At 42.1% G+C, this 26,615-nt stretch overlaps 1 long non-coding RNA gene across 1 annotated transcript; it reads right to left on the reverse strand.

The window, feature by feature from the left end:
* Positions 1 to 278: 278 nt before the first annotated feature.
* LOC144330556 (uncharacterized) lies at positions 279 to 5,538 on the reverse strand. The gene is made up of 3 exons (XR_013396854.1): positions 5,241 to 5,538; positions 1,667 to 1,806; positions 279 to 769 (listed from the first exon to the last, which is right to left on the reverse strand). It is a non-coding gene; the product is annotated as an uncharacterized LOC144330556 (long non-coding RNA).
* Positions 5,539 to 26,615: the final 21,077 nt, after the last annotated feature.

A 26,615-nucleotide genomic window follows, 5' to 3' on the forward strand; every position in this document is an offset into this window, starting at 1 on the left:
TGATATAATCATGCAGGGAAAAGAATTTATTTCAAAACACATCAAGACTCAGTATTTTGACTGTATAGTCACAAAGCAGAGGTCTTTTATAATAATAATATTTCAGATAGTAATATTTGAAATTTCAAATAATATTTGAAATACATATTTATATATTGTAAGAATTACAATGTATATATAGTAAGAATTACTATATATATAGTAAGAATTACAATATTTATATATTGTAAAAATTACAATTTTTACAATATATAAATATTGTAAGATCAGTGATCTTATTTATCGTACATGTATTTATTGTATATATAGATTGTAAGATCAGTGATGATGTTAATAAATGCCATTGGGATTCTAGATTTTAAGCATAGGAGAGATACAAGTATAGAATCAGAGAAATGGTTAAAATTCTGTAATATTAAAATTTCTGGGTCTGGTGCCTTGTGATCTTGGCCTCTCTCTCTCTTCACGGGGCATTTCCTCCTGCAAGACCTCTCCAGTGGGCTCATGGGCTGCTCACAGCATAGTGGTCTCAGGATATAGACAAACTTCCTTCATGGTAGCTGGTTTCCAAGAGGCAGAAAGCAAAGCCACCGGGTCCATGAAAGGCCCTGCCTGGGAGTAGCACTGCATCACTTCCAGGGCCTGCTCAGCAGTCCGAGGGCCTGCCCAGCTTCAGGGAGTGGCGAAACAGACACCACCTCGTGATAGAAGAGTGGCAAGGTCACGGTTCAGGAAGCTATGCAGAGGGGACTTACTGTTGTGGCCAACGCTGGGAAATACAATCAACCACAGTGACGTGGTGAATAATGGAGCAGGTCCCAGCCTCCCCACCAATGGCTCAAACAGGGCTTGTGACTCCAGAAACAATAAGAAATGGCAACCCACTTGCCACCTGACATTAGCTTACCAACCCTTGTAGATCATCAAGAGGCTTTCAGAACTCTCTGAGTTTCTCCTGATTTACAGACATACTTTCATTTCCCCCAAGGGTGGTATGAGGGAGTGGGCAGCATCAGGTAGCTGAGAGGGAAATTTCCAGCAATGTCTACACTAGAGAAGACTGAGCTTGAGGCTCCTGTGCTCTGGGAAGTACTGCCTGCAGCTGCTGCTGAGGGATAAGCAGCAGGGGCAGGAAACCATCCCTCAGGGCCATTCCACTCACCACTCCATCACCCTGTGGCCAGAGTGGGACAATGAGACGGAAACATCAGGAAGCCTTGCTCCAGGAACTCAGGGAAGGTGGGGGCACAGGAAGGATGCTGGGATGGAGGGTCACAATTTCAAAGGAACAAATGTTGCCTGAGTGCTTGGTCATCTTGGCAGCTTCTCAAACATGTGGGGACAAGCAGCCTTGTGGGCACAGCGCCCATGCTCAGAAAGTTCTAGGGATGAACACGTGGGTGAAGGAGAGCGAGTTGGGACTTTGAGGCAGGATCGTGGTGGGGGAATGGAGAGCCTGTGGACAAGAAGGAGGGGGCTGCAGGCCAGGACACACCTACGAGTAGAAGAGTCCTGCCGTTAGCTTAGATTTCCCTGGTTGCTCTGTGGGCCCACCCACTCCCAAAGGTGATGAAGGGAGAGAAGACAGGCTGAGACTCCATTCCCCACTGAGCAATTTGGCCAGTGAGGCTGGTATAGGAGGTGTCTAGTCTTTGCCCTCACCTACCTCCCACCAGCGGTGAAGGACTTCACTTCCACCCTCCTCGCTTCCGGCCAAGACCGGCCCCTCTATTTCAGCTCCGTCTCACCCCACACTCAGAGGCCAGTGGAGGGGCCGGATCAGGGTAAGGATACCAGCGGGAGGTTCTTTTGGAGAGAAGGCAAGAGAAAGAGGAGGGGAGGAGAAGGACGTTTCCTTCTGAGCTTTACCTAGCAGGGGCAGGACCAGAGGCTGGGGTGCACCAGGCTTGGCCTAGACTTAGCTGAGTTCTGCAGAAGAAATGCTGCTTTGTCTCTATGTGGCCTCTACCCTGGCCTGCTCTGGGCATCTGAACCAACAGTAAGCTCTTGCTAAGGACACTTGCAGAGAGATGGCCCAGGTTTTAGCAAACCTTATTAATTACTATTGTGCAATTCCACCCATCTTGACTAAGCCTTCCAGACCCTGAGAGCACTGTGGCCCCTGCTGGTGGCCAGATGTCTCAGATGCCTTTCATTTTTGCTTGCCAAGTCCACCTTCCCTTTTGTCTGACAGCACCTCCCTCCATTTCTTTTGGGAGGAAAAAGAGGGCCACCTCTGGTGTACTTTACATGATCCCAGTCAGATCCCTTATCATGACGCTCCATGCTGTGGTGGGCAGATGTCCCAGGCTAGCCAAAGAACTCCATCCCCTTGGCCTAATGACTGATTCAGGTGGGTATCGGATGTCAATTGGGCCAATTGGGAACTTTTCCAATCCTTTATATATGGATGCTAGAGGAGATTATGTGTCTTCCTGGAAAATCAGATGTGGTAAGGACTTCTGTAGGCTTAGGAATATTGATGAAGCCTGCCTGAGACCCAGAGGACAGCACAGCCAAGAGATGGAGAGAGAGAGAGAACTCATGACACCATTTGAGTCCTCAAGGAAGCTCTAAAGAGTTAGCAAAAGCTCAGACTTTGTCCTCAAGCCTTCCTCAAGCACCGCTATCCAGAGCTCTCTGCCAAGTAACAGACAGCAGCAAAGATCAAACCAAGGATGTGGCCTCTCACCCAAGCCTGTTTCTTCAGATAAGACTCAGGACAATTGCATTTAAATTGAGATATCGGGGCTAAGCAGAGCATGGACGTCAGAAAATAAAGTTTTCAGGCTAAAAGCATGCCAAAGCAGATTTTGTCTTTAGTTATTTGTGCATGAACTGGACCGGAAGCAAATATTCTTAAAGCCTACGTGGGTTTCTTAGGGAATTTTACTGCCCAGGAAACTCTAAGTCTGACTTGTCAAAGCCCTGGAGCCAGGAGGCGGCCTGGGCCCCAACCATGCCCCTGCAGGAAGGAACTGTAAAAGCTCTGCAGCCCCTCCCCACCCCTCCCAGGGTCATGGCCTAAATGCCTGCTTCAGATGGACAAGGGAGAATCTTCTGGAGCATGTCAGCCAAGGGAGGCTCTCCTGGAAAGTACAACCAGGGTTGCCAGATAGGCTGACGGAGAGATTCGCCTGCTAACATAGAAAAAAGAGTTTTCAGCTACTGCTCAGCAAGGTTTGAGCATTGCTATGGACCTGAGTAACTTATATGTGTTTTCTTATCTTTTTTCAGAATGGGAAAGGTTATTGCCATTTTCCTATACATAACTACTGTCAGGTATGGGGCAAGGGAGAGCTTGGGGGTGACAGAGTCATCCAGTTTCTCCAGGAGCTCCTCCTTCCTCATCCCGAGTGCTTTTCCTGCAGCTGCTCCTGATCTTTGCACTGAATTGAGGCACTTGGGCCTTGTCTCCCTCAGAGAGAGGGTAGATGTGTCTGCGAGGAGGACCCACAAATATTTGGTGGCCAAAAGCATGGACAGTGGCAGACACTGTTGGATGTCACTCAGTGCCAGTTCCTCCCTTCTTTTAGACTAAAAAGACACTCCATTTTTTGGTCTGGGCATGGGCAGCATATTTCCAGCCTCCCTTGCTGCTAGGTATGGCCAAGTTCCCAGATAAAAATGAGCAGAAGAGAGAGATGAAACTTCCAGGTCACGCTTGTCAAAGAAAAAGGCATCTCTTCCCTTCCCCTTCCTCTCCCCACCCTGCTGTTGGAATTCTGATGTGCTTGTGCCCATCTTCAACCACACAGGCAAGGACAGTCCCAGGAATGGCCAGTTCTGTGTCAAAACTCCTGAACCTATAAACTCAGCTGTTCTGAAGTCCTATTTTTTTTTTTTTTCCTTCGGGGGCTTTTGTAAATTCAGCAACTCTGGGAAAGTATAGAAATTATATCCTATAAAAATTACTGTGATACTGGAAAGGTATAACACTAATAACCTTGGGAAGCTATAACATTAAACAGTAACAGTTAGAATGAAGAGAATGAAGACAGAAATTTAAATTCATAGTGTACTGTATTAGCACTTTTATGACTAGTTTTAATACTGCAAGTAGCTATAGCTTTTCAGGTGGATTACAGCACTGGTGAGAAGAGAACCTTTCTTGATCTTACTCTTGTGTTCTCACTCTTGTTCTCCTTTTCACTGTAAAATTCCTGAGAGAATTAACCAAGGATGCAGAATATGATCAGAAATCTGGGGCCATAAGAAGCTGGAGTAGCAAAACACATTCACAGTGCAGCCAGCCCTTGGCTCCCAGAATTCCCAAAATAAGTGTGCTCCCTTCAGAAATACAGTCCTTGGAATAGGAGACTAACAGAGCTAAGGTGCTCATTTCCACTATACAATAGCCTGGTTTCGCTATGGAATTGTATCATCATTTCAGAAAGAATTTATGCTGACAACTCATGCACTTAAATTGAAAATATGCTCATAGACCACCTCATACTTTTTGAGCCACACAGCGTCAGCAGGCTCTCTCATACAGAAGGAGGAGAAAACAGAGCGTGTGTCCTTCACATGTGCGAGCAGTATCTTCTCTCTGGTTCTTCAGGGTCTTGGCAAGCCATTCCCCATAGTATAATAATTTCCGTAATCAAAGTGACGTTCTGTCCGTGTGTTGTCACTTCTTAAGGTGTTTAGAGCATGCCAAAAAATCTGATTTATTAGATTCATAGTTTTAATTACTTGTTTATCTAAGAGTTTGATTACAAATTTGTAATGAATGCTTAAATGTCTGGGGAGATTTAATGTGAAGTGTTGTGCTTTGCTGATTATGTGTAAATAGTGATTAAATATTTAGAATTGTTAAATGCTACATATTAGAAGAAGTGTTGTTTATAGACTAATGAGTTAGCACATTCATAAAAGACAGGTAACAGTGAGTTTTTCTCTCTGCATTAATAACCACTCAGACATTACTGGGTGTCAGTTTCCTTATCCATGCGGGGAAGGGGTTGAGTTCAATCAAGCTAAGTTTTCATACATCTCTAAAATGCTGGATCATAATGAAAATTCAGAAACTCTTTTCTCTCATGTTCACACCAGATTTTTACCATCCTGCAACAACCAGCCACACAGATAAACGGAAGTCATATCCTCCGTAACAACTTAGACCTTTAGCATGCCTTTCATTCTTTCATAATATCACAGCTGCTTCTGTGTAAATAGACTGTCAGCATTACATCAAGGCACATGTCTGATTGATAGGTCTGCCAGGCGCCGTTACATACAATCAAAACTCGCCTGTCTTGAAGATAATTACCAGCTTCAGCACATCTCAGCTGCTGTCAATAAACTTTCTTATTGTGTGTGCCAGCTTCCTATAGCAATGAAAGAAAACCAGAGCTGCCCACTTCTTATGACATTTTCCATCAGTTTTTTACAAAGGCTGAGCATTTGAACAGTGCTTCACTGTTTACAGAGCAATTTCCCTTTCTCACAACCATCCTCATTTTACAGATGAAGGATCTAAAACCTGAAAAGAGGCCAAGTGACTCCTCAAAACCACGCAGGTACTAAGTAGCAGAGAAGATCTCAAACCCAGGTGTGTCTGACTTCCAGCCTAATGGCTTTTCCATAAAAACATCCCCAAACTCTTGGCAACATCTATGCAATGAAAAGGGTCATCATGAAAACTGCTTCCCAGTTTGTTAAATTTTTATGCAGGTCTCCAGTGTCAGAAATGCTGAGTATCAGTAATCTCAAGACCTTCTCTCTGCTATATGAGCTCTGGCGGAGCTTGTCTCTAAGGGCTAGACAGGAAAAAAAAAAAAAAATCTGGGTTCGATTAAAACATATCGATAAAGAGAACTAAAAGGAGCTCCAAAATGTTGCTGCCCTTCTGTGAGCTGTCTGTGCGTAATGCCAGCCCCTTCACTCTTTTATGGCACCATGATTGTGTTTTACCCTCCTGACTGTTAACTGCCGACTGTTAACTGTTAACTGCCCAAGGTTGCCCTGCTGATGTCATGCCTGATCACATGACTTGTTCCAGCCAATGAAATGTGAGCAGAAGTGACACGTGCCGCATACCAGTAGAAGCTTTGAAGAGCTATTGCCAATTTCCACTCTCTCTCTGGAAACTGTCATTAGGGTTAGGGAAACTGTCATGAGATCCGCATATTTTAGATAGAGGCTGCTTGCCTTAGTTTGGGCCCCTAATGAAAAAGACGTGGAGGCCGGGCATGGTGGCTCATGCCTGTAATTCCAGCACTTTGGGAGGCCAAGGCGGGTGGATCACCTGAGGTCAGGAGTTCGAGACCAGCCTGGCCAACATGGCGAAACCTCGTCTGTACTAAAAGTACAAACACAAAGGGAACTGCATGGCTGGTTTCTACCTGAACATTGTCAAGTGATTTCATACTTTGAAACATGGGTGTGAAGTGTGTCCAGCAGTCTGAGAACAAGAAGAAGAAAATCTAATCCCTCAGGGTTGCTGTGTGCCAGCCCCGCTCTCAGCACTTCCCATGTGGAGCTCATTTACTTCTCCTAACAACTCCATGACATGGATTCCACTGTGATTGTTCCCATATTGTTGATAGGGAAACTGAGGCATGCAAGTGTTACAGAGACCCCCCAAGTGGCAAGCTTTCTGGGTGGTTACAGAGTGGCAGAGCTGGGGTATCCCATGCTGTCACCACACTGCTATATGGAAAGGAACATTAATCGAGCCACCTACGTGCTTGAGTCTCTTAATTCCGTGACTGAACTCTCAAAAAACCCTGGGTGAGCATTATCATCTCCTATTTCACAAATGAAAAAACTAGGATTCAAAAAACTTAAGTGACTTACCAAACATTACAGAGCTAGTAAGCCAAGACTTGAACACTGAGATGGAATTCTGCCTTTTCAGGTGGTAAGCAACAGAAAGATGTTCCTTTCCCAAGGAGGTAAGAAGCAGTGGTCATGTCCAGCACAATTGTCCTATCACGGGTTCATGGCAGGGACCGAGCAGTGAGGATGGGCACTGCCCTGTGTCCTAGCAGATGGCTGCCTTCTGGCTCCCTAGCCTTGGCCAGCAGCCCTTCTATCTTCATGCCATGACCTATTTTTGCTCACCCAGTTGGTGTATGGCCTATTTCTTTCCTTAAGAATTACTTCATAACTTTCACAGAGTAGTAGCACATGCTGAGCACAGCGTTCATGAACTTGGACACACACACACAAAATGTCCCTTTAAATTCACAGAGCAATATTTGAGATCCAGGTAGAAAGACCAAAAGGAAAATTAAGAACAGACTCTTAGACCTGCCTTCCCTTTGCATTCAGGTTGGTTTCCTTTTTATAACTGCCCAAGTCATGAGTTCATAGGGCCTGGATGGCTGTACCGGATTGCTCTCCAGCTGGCCTCTCTGCATCCAGAAATTTCTACAACCTACTGGGGTAAAATCTTTCTCAACCATGCTTTTCATTATCACATCTTAAATACCTCGAGTTGGTTCCCTATTGCCAAAAAAAAAAATCCATTGTCCATGCAGGGTTCTTCTGCCGAAATGAAGAGAGTGAGTTAAATGTTGGTAGGGGATGTAAAGATAGTAATTAGACAATGTAATTAGATGCTGTTGAAAGAGCTGAGCTATGAAATGCGTTGTGATAAAGGGGCTGCCTATGTAAGTAAACGGGTATAATGAGGTGTAAAACTCCCTTTCTCTCTTTCTTTCTGCTTCATAGGCCTTTCTGCTTCTCAAGTCCAGACCTGCTGTTTTTGAGGTTTCCTTCCAATTTTTTTTGCTGCATCCCTGGGGCCTTGGCTCTTGGGCCTGATGCCTCTTCCCACTCTACACCTTTGGATTCCTTGTCTTTGGCTCCACCTTATTGCTCCTTTCTCCAAAGACAAATCCACAAGGCACAGGATTTTACAGAATATGGGGTTACAGAAACAGCATAGGGAAGTGTAACAGCCTACAAGCTTCTTACAGATGTAGCCCCTTGTCTGTAGCTCCTGACTCCCACTTGAACGTCTGTTTGGAAGCACCCTGGAGTAGCAGGACTCAGCTCAGAAGACGAGGCTCATCCACCATGCCTTCTCCTAACCTGACACCCACCCAGATAATCTTTTCAACATGCAAGCTAGAGCGTCTCACCCCCTGCTCAGACCCTTTCTGTGGCCTCTCGTTATGCTCCACGGGACCTCCTTGCTCCTTAGCCAAATCTCCGGGTCCTCCGTGATCAGATCTCTGCTCTTCTGCAGCCTCATCTCTGCCACTCTTCACCTTTTGCGCTCCAACCCAATCTGGTTTTCTTCTCATGCTTTGAACACCCCAAGTCTGTCTGCTTCAGGAGCTTTGTACTGTCTAATCATTCACCATAGCATACGCCCATCTATAGGGCTGGCTCTTATATTACGGGTCTCAGCTAAAATGTCATCACCTCAAAGAGACTTTCTTGGACCACCCCAGCCATTCTCTATCCTATTTCCCTCTTTTATTTTCTTTGACGCACTTACCCACTTTCCGGAACTATCTGGCTTGCTCATGTGTTTGTCTCTAGATTGTCTACTTCCCCGGCTAGACTGTACTCTCCACATGAGAGCAAAGCTGTGTCTGTTGCATTCACTGTTGTCTTCCCAGAAGCAAACAGCATGCTGGAGACCCTCAAATACATGTGAAACGAAGGGACGCCTTGTGTTACTTCACCTGGTTTCCAAGTGGCAAGCTTGCCATGTGGTTGCAAAGTGGCAAAGCTGGGCTATCACATGATGTCACCATGATGCTATATGAAATGTAACATTCACTGAGTACCTATATGACCAGTTCTCTAATTCTGTCATTGAACTCTCAAAAAGCCCTAGGTAAATATTATCATCTCCAACTTTCACAGATGAGGAAACTGGAATGTTTTTAAAAATGCCTTAACCAAACCTCACAGAGCTGTATGCCAGGATTTGAATGGGTGAGCTGCACTCAGCCTTCATCTCAAATCAGTTTGCCTCTTACTCCAGGAATCCACAGTTGATCCTGACCACATCACATATGGGTGGCCTGCATTGCAGTCATTCATTCACTAAGCATCTTTTAGGAGGTCACATGCCAGGCACCGTGTTAGGTAATGATTTCTCCAAGTCACAGGAGCCGTGGTTCTGTCTTTAGAAAGTTTCTCATCTGGTGGGAGGGCAGGCAAGTAAATCAGGGAGGGTGGTCCCTGTCAGGACACTCTGGTTGAGAAATACCCAAAGTGCCAAGTGACTGGGAAGAGAGGCATCTCCATTGGACCAGAGAGCTCTGGATTCCTCTCAAGCTAAGTCTCTGGAGGCAGGTGTCAGCTACAAGGAGAAAAGCAGTATATTTTGAGATACGGGATGCAGGGCCTTTTAGTCCCATAAATTAGAGAACCATGGTGTGAATACCACATGCACTGGGCTGACCTAAGTGGGCTCTGGGGGAAGGTATACTGGGCAGGGCGTTTGGAGAACTGGTTTCTGTCTAATCCTTCTCTAGCAAACTCTGTGACCTTGAATGCGTCACCTCCCCTCTGAGTCTCAGATTCTTTTTCTGGCTGGCATTTAATGAAACCTAAACTTAATATTCCAGATCTTCTACTTGTTCCATAACTGCTCAGTCCTACACTCACTGTCCTCTGACACCAATATACTGATTACTCATTTTATGCCCAGCAGAGCACCACGTGTTTTGAAACAGTGGGAAAGGAAATCTTTGTTCTGGATGCAGTTATAACTTGGAAAGGGAGGGAATAAATTGTAATAAAATTAGGGGAAAAAAACAGTTTAGCACAATATCTTACAAGATTTGCTAATTATTTCACATGTGTTGGTCTTATCATTCCAATTAGATGTCAAGCTTTAGATCAGAAACTCTGTGTTATTTCTTTTTAATACAGTCTCTACCATTTTCTAGCTGTAAGGAAATGTTCTAATTACGTTGCCTTCCTAAGCTTTCATTTTATAATCTGTCAAATGAAGACAGTACCTAATTTGTAGGGTTGCTGTGAGGAGTAAATGAGCTGTTGCATGGGAAGCACTTAGCATGGGGCCTGGTACATAGTAAGCCCTCAGTAATAATTACATCTTCCACGCTGCTAGACACAGAGGGATTGAAATGCATAACAACAGAGAGGAAACACGAAGAGTGATAAATGAAGATTTAGTGTACACACCTTCTGGAGGAGCCCTGATTGAGTTTTTTAAGTAAGTGAACTAACTGTATTATTGTTAAGGAATTAGCAGCATGTAGATAGAGGCTGTGGTAATGGTTCAAACAGATGGTGGGGTCAGGACTGGGATGGAGGCTAAGAAGGAGACACTGTAGAGAAAGAGTCAATAGGATCTTGAGGATGCTCTCAGTCAAGGGTTTTGGTATCTTCTCTGAATAGGTAAGCCATTAGCATTTTTTCATTGCCCATGGCTACCTGTTGCAGGGACTTAATTACAAGTGAATGCATCCAAGAGGCCTGGTGCTCCCTGTTTCACCTAGCCCCCCTTCTCATAGACAGGTACAGCATGCTGAAAATACTAGAGTCACAATTACTCTCACCCTAGTTTGTTCATAAAGCAAAGGTTTTATGCCAGGAGAGGTAAGCCAGTAAGAACAAAGGCCAGCACCTCCATGAAGCACCTGATCTAAAGCAGGGGTATTACTCAAAAGTGCACCATTGTCCCTACTCCCAACTATGGAACCATGGTTCAGAGATTTCTGTCAGAGGAGTTAACCCATCAAACAGCTCTGAAGCTCTCCCCTAGGAACAAACTTTATCTGAAACCAAGCGTGGGGAAGTTCAAGTCTACAAGCACTCTAAAAAATATTGGCGGTTTTGATGGAAAGCAATTAAGAGAAGGCTGGTATTCCATGGGAGGTGTAGGCTAAATCATAGGCCAGATAGTTTGCCAGAGAGAATCAGGGGAAGAGACAGCTAAGAAGAGCCTGTCTGGGGTCAGTACAAACCTCAAACACTAACCTTGAAAACTACCTCTGCAAAGGAACCCAAATTTGATTGATCAATTGGATAATTGTTGAGTGATTTATGCCCCTAGGGCATTGTCAAAAAACGGTAGAGTAATCAGCTGGAAATTAGTGAAGCCTAAAAACTGGGGTGATAAGAGAAAGAGATAGAGACCTGGAGAAAAAAAAGCACTGTCATCCCAAAATGACAGTGCACACGCCCAAGTCTGAGTTTTCTGAAGAGCAATATCAAAGGAGTCACACTGTGGGGGAAAATACACTTTACTAAAATAGTTCAGTAAGTCACAAAACAAATAACAAGTGTGAGGTGGGAGGGAATATCTAGAATTGTCATAATATATTATCTGAAACATCCAGTTATCAACAAAAAATTATGAGACTTGCAAAGAAATAGGAAAGTGTGACACACACACAGGGGAAAAAAGAAACAAGCTGCAGAAATTATCTGTGCAGTGGGGAGACAGATATTGGATTTAGTACATGAAGATGTCAAAGTAGCCACTACAAATATGTTCAAAGAACTAAAGGAAACTATAAGTAAAAGAAGGTATAATAACAATGTCACATCAAATAGAGACTATCAATAAAGGGACACAAATTAGTAAAACCAATTGAAAACGTTGGAGTTGAAAAATAAATAAAAACTTTTATTTAAAAATAAAAATTTTAGAGAGGCTCAACAATAGATTTGAATTGGCAGAAGAAAAAAACAAACAAACTTGTAGATTGGTAAAGAGTATACAGCAACAAAGAGGAAAAATAATGAAAAATGAACCAAGCCTCAATGTGGAACACCATGAGGCATGCTAACATATGAGTAATGGAAGTATCAGAAGGAAAAGAAAGAGAAAAAGGAGTAGAAAAAAATGTTCAAAAATAAGAATAGCTGAAAACTTTCCAAATTTGATTTTAAAAAAATTAAACATTCAAGAAAATCAACAAACTTCAAGTAGAATAAATGTAAAGGGATCCACACACACATATAGCATATAAAAATTCTGAAAGCCAATGATAAGGAGAAAATCTTAAAAGCAGTAAGAGAAAGATGACTCATCACATGTAAGAGAACCTCAATATGATTAACAGCTGATTTTTCATCAGCAACAATAGAACCGAAAGGAATGGGATGACAGAGGTAAAGTGCTGAAAGTAAAAGGAAACTGTCAACTAAGAATCTTGTATTCAGCAAAGCTTTCAAAATGAAGGAAAAATCGACTTTTCTCTATTAGAAAAGAGATGAATTTATTGCTAGTAGTAGGTGTATCTCACAAGGAGTACTAAAGGCAGTTCTTTAGGTTGAAAACAAATGACCCCAGAAAGTTATTTGAATCCACACACACATACATTAAGAGCACCAGTAAAAGTAATTATGCAATTATAAAAGATAGTACACTTGAATATTCTTTCTCAATTCTTCTTTCAATTGATTTTTAAAAATTGTATAAAACAATATGTAGATAATTGCATTGTTTCACTCTAACATATTGGAATATGACTTATTTACCAATAACAGCACATAAGTGGGTGAGAGCAGAGTTGTATCAGAGTAGGACAATGGCACCAAGCCAGATGGTTATCGAAATCCACAGGAACAAATGAAGAGAACCAGAAATTGCAAATAAGAAGGACAGAGTACCAGAGAGGAGAGAGATGTACAGAGAATTATGGAGGTGGCTTCCCTTGAGTATGCAGCTAAGTAATGATTAATGCATACATATAAGAAACTACTAGAAGATAAAGAACCACCTGTAACGATTAAAGGTAACAGCACCCAACACTCACACATGACTGCAAATTGTGCCTTTTCCCACCTGCCAGACTGGAAAATTGTGTGTTCACAGGGCATTGAGTAGAGTACACAGAAGGATTTTGCTTCATTAGTAGGAAACAATTAGCTCTAGCTAATTGTTTTTATTAGCTTTATTAGCAGTATTTATACTGTTCTGGTTCCACTTATCAAATCTTTTTTTTTTCTGAGACAAAGTTTTGCTCTTGTCGCTCACCTGGAGTGCAATGATGTGATCTTGGCCCACTGCAACCTCTACCTCTGGGGTTCAAGCAATTCTCCTGCCTCACCTTCCTGAGTAGCTTGGATTACAGGTGCCTGCCACCATGCCAGGCTAATTTTTGTATTTTAAGTAGAGATGGGCTTTCTCATGCTGGCCAGGCTGCTCTCGAACTCCCAACCTCAGGCGATCTGCCCACCTTGGCTTCCCAAAGTGCTGGGATTACAGGTGTGAGCCACCATGGCTGGCAAGCTATCAAATCTTAAAAGCAAGACCTGAAAGGATCAAATTATTTCCAAGTATTAATAATTTAACTGAGTTCTAGAACAAAACTCAAAAATATGTATCAGAATACAAAAATATCCAGGCCCCAACAAGATAATGTTTAAAGCATATGTCAGCCAATAAAAAATTACAATGCATACAAAGAATCAAAAAGATCTGGTCCAGAGTAAGGAGATAAATGAATCAATCAAAACCAATCTGAAAACTGACACAGATGTGAAAATTAGCTGACAAAGACATTACAGATACTGTTTGACTTGTGATGAGATTATATCCTGATAAACCCTTGTAAATTGAAATTATTATAAGTTGAAAATGCATTTAATACATCTAACCTACCAAACACCATAGCTTAGACTAGCCTATCTTAAACGTGCTCAGAAAACTTACATTAGCCTACAGTTGAACAAAATCATCTAACACAAAGCCAACTTTAAAATCAAGTGTTGACTTTGGCTTCTAAATACCATTCTCCACTAAAAGGAATCAAAGTTCTTCAGAAAAATGACTGATTCTAGGGTTTGGACTAAAAAGTACAAGCTGAATCTAAAAGATATTTTTGTGCCAGAAAGCAAGGAAGCTCTCAAAGACTATGGTCATATCAAAAGGACCCAGGAGCTAACTTGTCGGTACTTCAAATAGCCAATTGGAGACAATTTGACCATCAAAATAAGTAATATTCATAAGGGATTATAATCCTTGTGGTAGGCAGAATAATGGCCTACAAAGATGTCTATGCCTGAATCAATGGAATCTATGAACGTGGAATCTTGCATGGGAAAAGGGAATTGGCAGATTTGATTAGAGACCCAAAGATAGAAAGATTATCTTGGATTATGTGATGACTAATATTGAGTGTCAACTTGATTGGATTGAAGGCTGCAAAGTATTTTTCCTGGATGTATCTGTAAAGGTGTTGCCAAAGGAGATTAACATTTAAGTTGGTGGACTGGGAGAGGCCGACCTACCCTCAATATGGATGGGCACGATCTAATCAGATGCCAGCACGGCTAGAATAAAGCAGGCAGAAGAGCCTGGAAGGACTAGACTGGCTGGGTCTTCCAGCCTTCCTGTTTCTCCCTTGCTGGATGCTTCCTGCCCTCGAACGTTAGACTCCAAGTTCTTCAGCTTTTGGACTCTTGGACTCACCAGTGCTTTGCCCAGGCCTCTCAGGCCTTCTGCCATAGACTGAAGGCTGCACTGTTGGCTTCCCTACTTCCGATGTTTTGAGACTCGAACTGGCTTCGTTGCTTGCTCCTCAGCTTGCAGACGGCTTATTGTGGGACTTCAACTTGTCATTGTGTGAGTCAATACTCCTAATAAACTCCCTTTTATATATACATCTATCCTTTTAGTCCTATTCCTCTGGAGAACACTGACTAATACAGATTTTCTACACAGGCCCAGTGTAATCACATGAGTCCTTAAAAATAGAAATCCTTCCTGACTACAGAGAACCAGAGAGATGGAAGCACGAGAAGGACTCAACCTGTGTTGCTGGCTTCCAAATGGAGGAAGGGATCCAGGAGACAAGGAATGTGAGTGGCCTCTAGAAGACAGAAAAGGCAATAAAATGGATTCACCCCTAGAGCCCCTAGGAAGCAATGGCACCCTGTCAACAACTTGATTTTTAGCCCAGTGAGTCCTGTGTCAGACTCCTGACATAAAGAACTGTTAGATAATGCACTTAATGTTCTTTTAAGCCACTAAATTTGTGATGATTTGTCTCAGCAGCAATAGAAAACTAATGCAATCCCCTGAATAAAATAGGAAGGTGTAAGTCCATAAAGATAGAAATAAAAGAATAAATTGAAAGTTTGCTGAGGAATAGGATATCTATTTCAAAATAACTCTGCAGAAAGCACTTATTACAAAGGGTTAATGAGCAATGTGGAAGTTATTCCTAGTTCTCTGCTAGGAGGAGCCTAGTGGATACCACTCTAATAAAGTGATCTAACTGAATATCAACAGCAGTGAGACAGATGTAAATTGTGCCTCAGCCAATAGTACCAATGAGAAGAATGCAACACTTCTGTGGTATTTCCACCCAAGATACATAACTTAAGAAAACATCAGAAACATTGTAAGAAACTCAGATTGAGGGACATTCTATGTAATAACTGATCAGTTATCATCAAAGTTGCCAAGGTCATTTAAGTCAAGGGAAGACAAAGGAACTGTTCCAAGCTAAAAAACGCACTAAAGAGCCTTGACAATTAAATGCAATGTGTGGTTTTGAATTGGATTCTTTTGTTGGAATCACTGGCAAAACTTGAATGGGTTCTGAGGATTCGACTGTAGTTAGTATCAATGTTAATTTTCTGATTTTAATGGTTATTTTTTGGCTATGTAGAAAAATTTTTGAAAAGTCATACTAACAAAGATAAATAACTATGGTAGCTTGTCTCCAAGATGGCTGGCCAGCATAAATTTCTTCTTCCTGTATCCAAGCCAGGGTTGCAGTTTATTCCTTTGCTCCCTTGAATGTAGCCTGATTTGTGACGCTTTGGTCAACAGAATACTACTAAAGTCATGCTGTGTGACTTCTGAAGCTAGCTCCTAAGAAGTCCTTGCAGCTTCTGCCTGCAACTCTCAGAACACTTGCTTTGAAGGACACCAGATGCTGTGTTAAAAGTCTGAGCACTCTGAAACCACCATGCTGTGAGGAAGCCCAAGCTAACCACATGAGCAAAAAAGAAGATGCCCTCTGACTGCCGCCATTTGAGACACTCTAATTAAGAACTGCCTCATTGAGCCCATGAGGGCCTGTGAATGATAATAATCAATTGTTGTTTTTAACCACTATATTTTTGTATTTGTTATTAATTTATAGATAACAAGAAGAAGTTATATTAGCATGGTAATAAAATTATGGATATAAGTTTGGTGTTTAGTTTCTTTTTTTTTTTTTTTTTACGTTAAGCCTATATTACTGTTGTTAGGAAATCACTTGTTTTCCTCCAGCACTTCAGTGAAAGAGTGGCACTACTTAGAACGTACTTCTTAAGATATGGCTGTACATAGAATAAATTATTCACCATGATTTCCTTAACATCCAACAGAATCTCAGAGTATAGTAGATGCTTAATAAATATTTGTTGAATAATTGACGTATGGGAGAGTGCTAGATAAACTCTTTGAGGATGACAGGCTATTGATTCATTTATGTACTTCGATTTATGTGAGTCTGGCATCACATTTTTTTTGCAACTAGTTCTGTCTTTAAAGAAACCAAGAAGAAAGGCCGTGTGTTGAAGTTATGATTTATTGCTTTTCTCCCCATACATTTATTTCTTCACATGATCATCTCCTTTGCTTTCTTCTGTGACTAACTCGCTCTAGCTGTGTGAACATTTTGCCACTATTCTGCTCCCTTTATACCTGTCTAGGCAAAGACTGCACAAAAAATAAAATGATAAACCAAGCACTGTTGCAAATGAAACTTAGATGACATGCCAACAGCTCACATCAGTCAATATGTAAAAAGAATAATACCCATGGACAAGTAGGGCTAATTTCAAGGATACAAGAATAACACTGGGGAATTAGTTAATATAAATAAATCATGTTTCATAGATCAAAAAAACACGATCATCTTGGCTTTCAAAACGTTCTTAGGAAACAAGATCTTGAATACTTTATTAACATGATAAAGAAGATTTATATTAAATGAGCATTTATTGAGACATAGCATATACAATATAATGTTGAATTTTAGGGATTAAAATATTAAATAAGGCAAATCATTGTTCTCAAGAACTTAAAATATAAAATATTAATCACAGAGCCTTACCAGTCTCTTTTTCTGCAGTGGATCTATAATGTCACAACTGGAAATTAATGCAAAGGAAATGTTTCAAATTAAGACATTTGCATCATGATCATTGTAGTACTATGTTCAGTAGCAAAATGTCTTAACCTTAATGCCTGACAACAAGGGGATAGTTATGTAAATTACTTCATATTAACTCAATGGAATATTATACTCTCATTAAGTTTCATTCAGTATGCATGATATACAACAACCTAATACACAGATTAATTCAAAGGCAATGTAGGAATATTGAACACTGTATATTAAGTAAAATTAGTTGTAAAAAGGATAATACAGGCCGGGAACAGTGGCTCATACTTGTAATCCCAATACTTTGGGAGGCCAAGATGGGCAGATCACCTGAGGTTAGGAGTTTGAGACCACCCAGGCCAACATGGAGAAACCCTGTCTCTACTAAAAATAGAAAAATCAGCCAGGCGTGGTAGTGGGCACCTGTAATCCCAGCCACTCAGGAGGCTGAGGCAGGAGAATCACTTGAACCTGGGAGGTGGAGGTTGCAGTGAGTCAAGATGGTGCCACTGTACTCCAGCCTGGGCAGTAGAGCAAGCAAGACTCCATCTCAAAAATAAATAAATAAGTAAAAATTAAAGAATAAAATATTAATCACAGAAACTTAGCCTCTTTTTCTGCAGTGGGTCTATAATGTCACAACAGGACATTAATGCAAAGGAAATGTTTCAAATTAAGACATTTGCATCATGATCATTGCAGGGCTATTTTCAGTAGCAAAATAGCTCGACCTTAATACCTGACAAGGGGATAGTTATGTAAATTATTGCATATTAACTCAATGGAATATTATACACTCATTAAGTTTCATTCCATATGCATGATATATAACCTAAGACATAAATTAAATTAGTTCAAAGGCAATGTAGGAATATTGGACACTGTATATTAAGTAAAATTAGTTCTTAAAATTGTAATACAATACAGAGTTTCTGAGCATCAGCACTACTGACATTTTGGATCACATAATTCTTTGTTGTAGGGGCTATGTTGTGCATTGCAGGATGTTTAGCAGCATCCCTGGTCTCCATCCATTAGATGCCATATCACATGCCACCTCCCTCCCTTCACTCCCTTAGCTGTGATGACCAAAAATGTCTCCACACATTGCCAAATGTTCCCTGGGAGGAAATTTGCCTTTGGTTGACAGCCACTGGTATAACACAGTATTCTACATAGTTTGACTACAACTATATTAAAAACTGGTATGCAGGCCGGGCGCAGCGGCTCATGCCTGTAATCCCAACACTTTGAGAGTCTGAGGTGGGCAGATCACTTGAGGTAAGGAGTTCGCAACCAGCCTGGCCAACACGGTGAAACCTTGTCTCTACTAAAAATACAAAAATTAGCCAGGTGTGGTGGTGCATGCCTATAATCCCAGCTACTCAGGAGGCTGAGGCAGAAGAATTGCTTGAACCCAGGAGTCAGAGGTTGCAGTGAGCTGAGATTGTGCCACTGCTTTCCAGCCTGGGTGACAGAGTGAGACTTCATCTCAAAATAAATAAATAAAATAAAATTGCTCTTTTTAAAAAAACTTGTATGTGGCCAGGCATGGTGACTCACGCCTTTAATTCTAGCACTTTGGGAGGCTGAGGCAGGTGGATCACTTGAGGTCAGGAGTTTGAGACAAGCCCGACCAACATGATGAAACCCCGTCTCTACTAAAAAAAAAAATACAAAAATTAGCCAGGCATGAAGGTGGGTGCCTGTAATTCCAGCTACAAGGAAGGCTGAGGCAGGATAATTGCTTGAACTCCGGAGGTGGAGGTTGCAGTGAGCCAAGATCGTGCCATTGTACTCCAGCCTGGGCAACAAGAGCAAAACTCCATTTCAAAACAAAAATAAAAACAAAACAAAACAAAAAAACTTGTATGCAAATAAATAAAAATTAGAGGAAACAAGAAAATAATACTTGCTGCGATAACTGATGAAATTTTGGATACAATCTTTTTCTTGGATTTTCTAATTGTTTTAGCAGTAAAAAGAGCACAATTTTAAAATTTGCTCTCTAAATAGTCCTGAATAAGAACAGCTCTCAGCCCAGGGATATCAGCAATGCTCTCTGGCAATGCCAACTCCCTCTGGTGGGCTGATGCATAGTCTTAATTTCCTTTATGTCTCTCGATTTTTAGCACTCCACAAAGAGGCCTTGGCTAGCTGCACGTCTCCCTACATGCGTATGTCAAGATCACCGACTCTGCTTATAGCAGTTCCCAGACGAAATGCTTCATGATTTTAGATGCACCTTTAATACCAGTGAAGGTTTACCTCCAGGCCCACAGCCTGGGCCTTTCCAGAGACACCCACAGCAAGATGTCACCTGCTTTTTGATGTCATCAGAGTCAAACACAAACACCCACCACTCTGTTTCCATGTCTTATTCGCAAATGGCTTTGGCTTTGAGCGGGCCCCCAATGTTGAATTAACCCTACTCAGGTATCATCTTTCTCCGTGGGTGAACCCATAGTGACCTTTCCTTCTGATTCTTCTTTTACTCTAAGGGCATGATTTTGGCAAACTGTCTATATGTACACTGGAAACAACTTCAATTTGCTTTTGTGTTGATTTCACTTCTCCACTTTCAATGCAGAAAGCCAATCAGCAATGTCCTAGGTTACTAAGAGAGGACAATTCTTTCTTAGCCCATTGAGTTATGAGCATTTTTTTTTGGAAATGCAGCAAAAATGTATTCTGACAGATGCCTTTGGGTTCCTTGGGTTCTTTGCTAAGACAGTTACAGAGAGAGGGCTCAATTAGGTGGGGCCTGTGATGGGACATTGCTTTTACTACACTGGTGATAGAACAAAAGTCAGACGGGGCACAACACACACTGATACAACCAATCACCCAGTCACACTGCACCCTTAGGAAACCCGTGAGCTTGTGGCAGCAGGCAAACTTGCTTCAGAGTTCCAAGAATCCAAATGTTCCTGGAGTGTCCATTGTCTTGTGACATAGACTGAGATCACAGGATTGAAGATATGACCAGAATCATGCTGTTGAAAGAGACTAGCTGAATAGTGATGAAAAATAAACTTGGTCAATCCATGCTTAGTTTCTTTCTCTGTCATATCTGTTCAACCTATTTTGTAGGCTATTTGTGAGAGTCAAATGAAATAATAATAGCAATAACAATAGAAAATATATAGCACTTCTTACATCAGGCAGACACCGCTTTAAGCACTTTATATGGAACTTAAAGCAGCGGTTAAAAACATTAAAAATGATAAAGCATTCTGCAATTATAAATGCTATTGTTAGAAATATCATTAGAGTTCAAGACCAGCCTCAAACTTTTGTTCTATCACCAGTGCAGTAAAAGCAATGTCTCATCACGGGCAACATAGGAAGACCTCATTTCTACTAATTTATTTTTTAATTAGCCAGGTGTGGTGGTATGCACCTGTAGTCTCAGCTACTTTGGATGCTGTGGTGGAGGATCACTTGAGCCCAGGAGACTGAGGCTGCAGTGAGTCATGATCATGCCACTGTGCTCCAGTCTGGGCAACAGGGCAAGACCCTGTTTCAAAAAATGAAAAAGAAACATAGGCCAGGTGCAGAGGCTCATGCTTGTAATCCCAGCACTTTGGGAGGCCAAGGCAGGCAGATCACTTGAGATCAGGAGTTCAAGACCAGCCTGGCCAACATGGTGAAACCCCATCTCTACTAAAAATACAAAAAAATTAGCCGGGTGTGGTGCCACACACCTGTAATCCCAGCTACTTGGGAGGCTGAGGCAGGGGAATCACTTGAAGCAGGGAGGCAGAGGTTGTGGTGAGCTGAGATGACACCACTGCACTCCAGCCTGGGCAACAGAGCAAGACTCAGTCTCAGAAAAAAGAAAAAGAAAAGATTTGGGTGGGTGTGGTGGCTCAGCCCTGTAATCCTAGCACTTTGGGAGGCCAAGACAGGAGGATTGCTTGAGGCCAGGAGTTCAAGACAAGCCTGGTCAATGTAGTGAGACCCCATCTGTAATAAAAAATAATAATAATAATAAAGAAAGAAAGAAAAAAATATAATTACTAATCATTTCATCCAGCCCTTCTATAGCAGCAACTGTGCCCAGGAGCAGGTGTTTGCCACAACAGATATTGCAGTCACCACTGGCATATTAGTGTTGACCAGAAAACAAATGGTCTAGCTAGCCAGGTGGGGTAGTCTAAGCCCCACTCTAGGAAGCCTCATGACCTCATCCACATGATAAAATTTGCCTTTCCCAGCAGGGGCCCCCAGACTGATGATGACACCCAATCTGCTTGCTGCCCAGCTGTCGGAGCTAAGTTGCCCAGGTTGTCTTCTCTGATAGTTCTCATCAGCCTCGTTCTCTGTGCTTCAGGAGCTGAGTCATTTTTCTTTCCTTTACTCTTGGCTGTATCTTCCAAGTACTGGCTATATTTTTGGAGCTTTGGGGTTCAAACTGGTCAGACACAGTGGCACAGAGCAAAGGGAGAACTGGCTCCTTGTGATTGCACTACTCCCAACCACATCTGTTCATTGACCTTTGTCACTCAAGACTGAAAAGCCAGTTGCTTTCAAAAAAAAAGAGATAAAGATTTACGTCTCCTGCCAAAGAAAGAGATGGCTCTGAGCCATGACAGGGCTCTCCCTGCTGTAGCAGATGAGCAGGGAGCTGTGCAGGTCCCTTCTGCTTCTGCCCTGTGATGAAGGCAACCATTCATCTAAGAAGTCACAGGACAGTGCTGGTTTCCAGTTATTGTCTCAGCATAATTATTCATGGAGCCTCTTTTAGTTTCCAAAGGGTCCCGTTTTCCATTGATAAGTCACATAGTCACTCTACTTATATGACCTATCATGGAGTGCTGCATTCAGGTGCAGTGGAAGACACACTGCCGTGCGGCTGGAGGACCAGAACCCGAGACCCGCCTCCATCACTGGTTCCACCGGCTTGGGCGACCCACTTCCGCCTCTCAGGAGCCTCGGTTTTCCTGCCTGTAGAAGTGACATATTTTCCTTCACAAACTTGTGACGAGAATAAGTAGCATATTATTGGCATGCAAGCAGTTGGTCAGCTTTTCACCACTAAACAGATGAAAGTCCTTTTTATCATGACAATATACATCAGAAGCCCATTATTTTATCCCATTATCCAATCCTATTATCCTCAAGACAGTAGCTAGGTAAATAATATCATTAATGTCTTGCAGCGAAATCTTTTCAATAGGTCTCTCCTTTATGCAGGTGAAGAGAATCCATTTTAGATTAGTCCCTGTCCCAGGTTACAAATGACTTGTACATGTGAATTTGACATTATGCAACCGTCCCATTGTAAACTGCCACACCCTTTGTGCATTTCCCCTTCCTTCTTCCTTTTCCCACCCTAATAAATACTCACCATGTAATTTATCCCAAAGGAATGTTGTTGAACTTTCTGGACACTAACAAACAAAGAACTTCATGGTCACAGCCCTTTGTGAAGATGTGCATTCTTAATCACTTGGCCTGATGTTTCCTAGGATGTGTGTGTGTGTGTGTGTGTGTTTGTGTGTGTGTGTGTGTGTGTGTGTGTAAGAAAAGTCCCAACACTGATGGTCAAAACTCAGTGATCCGAATGCACAGGATTTCCTGCTAGAATTATTTTCTAACACAGAATCTTGTCTTCACCTTTTCACCCCTATGTACTTCCTACAGAGATGATGGACAAGAAGGAGATACAGCTTCCTTCAGTGACATGACATGCTATTCTCGGCAGGCCCCCAAAGACCCAGGAACCTGTGAGGTTCTACTACTGAAAAGGGGTCACCAGTCACAGAAAACCTTCTCAGGTTTGCCTGCCAGGAAGAGGCAAGCACCCAGGGCATCAACTCTATTTTATCAGTGCACTTTCTGGGTGATTAGTCCCCAGTGCCATTATAGATGCCATTTGTCACACCATAAACTTTGTAAAGGAATTCAAAGGGAGCGTATGTGGCATGCAGAGCAATGAGCAATAAGTCAGAGATGCTCCTGTTCTTAGATCTTTCAGGATGAGATTTTTTTTCAGCCAGTTTCTAGGATTTCCTCTGAAGTAAAGAAAATCCAGTGAATGGCTTCAAAAGCAAAAGCTTTCAAGATATGCTCTCAAATGAAATGATTTCCTCTTCTCTTTTTTTAAGATGTTGCAGGGAAAGGAAGAGAAAAGAAAACTCATTTGTTCATTCAATAGATTTATTGAACTGCTAGGAACTGTTTTAGATGCTGAGAATACAGCAGAAATTAAATAGACAAAGAACTGGCTTGTGGAGTTAAGATCCTAGTCCAAGAGAACGATAATAAGCAATGAAATGAACAAATATAAAACAAAATGTCAGATACCCATAGGTGACTGGGGTGTCATTTTCAGAAGAGGTGACCAGAAAAGGCAGGAGAGGGACCATAGTTCCCCCTCCCAGTGTCAACCTTTTTTAAATCTGAAGTGCTTCACCTTCAGTCAAGGGATTTCCCCGACCCCGACCCACTCACTTTGTCTTTCTGGAACTCCCTTCGGAAGAACTCTTTGAGCCCCAGACAGGCCCTTGATGTGTTAAAGAAATTTAGACAGTCCTTTCTCAAGGCAATAGCTTGGCAAAGAATGTCATCCATGTCTTGCAGCAAAATCTTATTTTTCTATGTTAAAAGCTAAATGGTATCCCACTCTGTCTCTGCAGTCCTTCAGTAATAAGTCCTGCATGATATACCCACAAGCAGATGTATGGCTCAGGTGAACTGAGATGAAAGGTAAAACGCACAGACACATGCATAATTTTAAAAATATCATGCCCTTGCAATTACTAAGTTCCCACTGAGTGGCAGACACAATGCTAGCCACTTGCAGTACAGAGATAAATAAAATATGGTGCCTTTCCTCAAAGAGAAGTCTAATGGGGTCATCTATAATGCGAAGAGTTGGGAACAGATTAATGTTTCTCAAAGGTACGCTATTTGCATTTGGGCAGGATTTTTTTTTTTTTTTTAAAGATGAGTTCTCACCTTGCCACCCAGGCTGGAGTGCAGTGGTGTAATCATGGCTCCCTATAGCCTTGACCTCCTAGGCTCAAGCCATCTCCTACTTCAGTCTCCCGAGTAGCTGGAGCTACAGGAGTGAGCCACTATGCCTCGCTAATTTTTGTATTTTTTGTAGAGACAAGGTCTCACTTTGTTGCCCATGCTGGTCTTGAACTCCTGGCCTCAAGCAATCCTCCTACCTCTCAGCCTCCCAAAGTGTGGGTATTATAGGCATGAGCCACCATGTTCAGCCTGGGCAGGACAACTTTTTAGTGTGCAGAATATGCCACCCTGTCCTTTGTAGGGTGTTGGCATTCCTGTTTGTTACTGTCCTATTTTGCTAGGGCTGCCATAACAAAATACTACAGACTGGGGGACTTAAATAACAGAAATTTATTTCTAACAATTCCAAAAGCTGGAAATCTAAGGTCAAGGTGTGGGCAGATCTGTTTCTCCTTTGGCCTCTCTCCTTGGCTTGCAGATGGCCATCTTCTGTGTCCTCATGTGGTCTTTCCTCTGTGCATGCATCTTTTACTCTTCTTATAAGGACACCAGTCATGTTGGATTAGGATCCACTCATATGACCTCATTCAACCTTAATTACCCCTTTAAAGGCCCTATCTCCAAATATAGTCACGTTGGGGGTTAGGGCGTCAACATATGAACTTTAGGACACTTGCCCGTTAACTCCTGATAGCACCAACCAGGGATAACAAAAACAGTCCCACACATTCTCAAGTGTTTTCTTGTACTTTAAGTGGAATTCCTATTCTGAAGTACAATGTGCAGAATTTCCACATCTTTAAATAGTTACAAATACCTATGCACTTGCCAATTTGGCTATCATTTTCTGACAACAGGCGAAACATTTATCTGAGAAAAGTGACTTTTTAATGGACTCTGGGAAATCCGAGGCATTACTTACATCATTAGATAAAGCTGACAATCTCTCTGTTCAGAGGTTGCTAGCCCTGAAACAATATACTATTAACACAGGCAGAAAGATTTAAAGTGGGTATTTATGTATTGCCTCCCTGGATCTAATACATTTTTTGACAAGTGGGTATTATAAAAGTCAATAACATTCTGTTCTGAAACCTAGTATAAAAAGAATTTAATAAGGAATGTAAAGGGAGGAGGAGTCTCAGGAGAATTAAAAGATGGGTTCCAGATAGAGGAAGAAGACAAAAGATTACCCTCCAGCAGCGTTGCAGCTGTGATATTAACCTGGACAGGTGCCGTGGCCTGCACCTGGGAGGATCGCTTGAGCTCAAGTTTGAGGCTGCAGTAAGCTCGAACTGGGTGACAGAGCAAGACCCTGTCTCTAATAAATATACAAATGCATGAATGAACAAACACATTAACCAGTAAGTCATTTGCATGTGATTTCCCTATTAATACTCACCCCATGTACTGAGTAGGGACAGTTTTAAGCACAATGCTCTAAACATTCCATGTATACTATTGTTTGATTTAATATTGTGAAAGGGCAATTCAAATATAAAGATACTTCTGCAGTTCTCCACTCTTCTTCAACACACTCCCCGACCCATCCCACCACACACACTTCTTAATCCAACCTGGAGCAGACAGAGGCATGTGCAAGAAACCATGGTAGGTGACCTAGGAAAGTGATAGTGGGGGTGCTGAGTAGGGGGGTTTTTTGGAAGTTATTTAGGAGGTGATATCTACGGAATTTGGTGTGTGGTTGATTATGGGATAAGGGAAAAAGCATAGTCAAAGGCGGTGCCCAGGTTATAGTCTCATGCAGCTCATTGCCTGGGGATGCCATTCACTGCAGTAGAAAATACAGGAGAGGGAATAGGTTCATGAATTCAAAAGAGATCTATTGGGCTCTTCCCCAGGCAGGAGAAGGTTTTGCTGAGGGCCTTCATTCCCACTACCTTTTAGTGGTATTGTGATCATCCTCAAGCTCTTTCTGTCCATCTCCTCAAAAGTAAAAAATTGGAATACAAATCCCTTCCACACACAGGATGATTGTTAGGTGAGAACAGATGTGACGGTGTTTGGTTCGTGGAAGGCACTTGCCGTATACTCCTCTCCCTTACCTTCTTTTCTCCTTCCAACTCTAGATTTATATAATTCCACGAATTCCATTCAACTTGACCCTTGAAAATATAAGATTATACAAGGAAGAGTTAAGAGCAAAGGATAAAATACAGGAGACTAAAGGAGGTGATGTCTGGTGGGTGCGCACTGATAGTAGATCAACCTTAAATCGGAGGGTAGGTGCAGAGTTGAAGGTAGGGGTAGGGTGTTGGCATCAGAAGAGAGTACAGAAAGATATCCTGGAGAAATGTCGCTGTTTTCACAGTTTGGCAAGCACCCTGCTTTCCAGCATTTGGTATATTTAGAAATGAATCAGGTGCTCTTCTCAGGCCATGTTTCATAATGTGTACTCAAACCTCACATTTCCAATGGGTATCCTCCTCTCTCAGGGTCCTGCCTAACTTGAGACCAGTTTTGTAGGTTTCTACATCTTTGGGGTTCCAAGAACTAGAACTGGCCCCCAAGCACCGGAATTCTCCTATAAAGCCAGGAATGAGACCTGCC

Source organism: Macaca mulatta, chromosome 8 (assembly GCF_049350105.2).
Source record: "Macaca mulatta isolate MMU2019108-1 chromosome 8, T2T-MMU8v2.0, whole genome shotgun sequence".
Taxonomy (NCBI): domain Eukaryota; kingdom Metazoa; phylum Chordata; class Mammalia; order Primates; family Cercopithecidae; genus Macaca; species Macaca mulatta.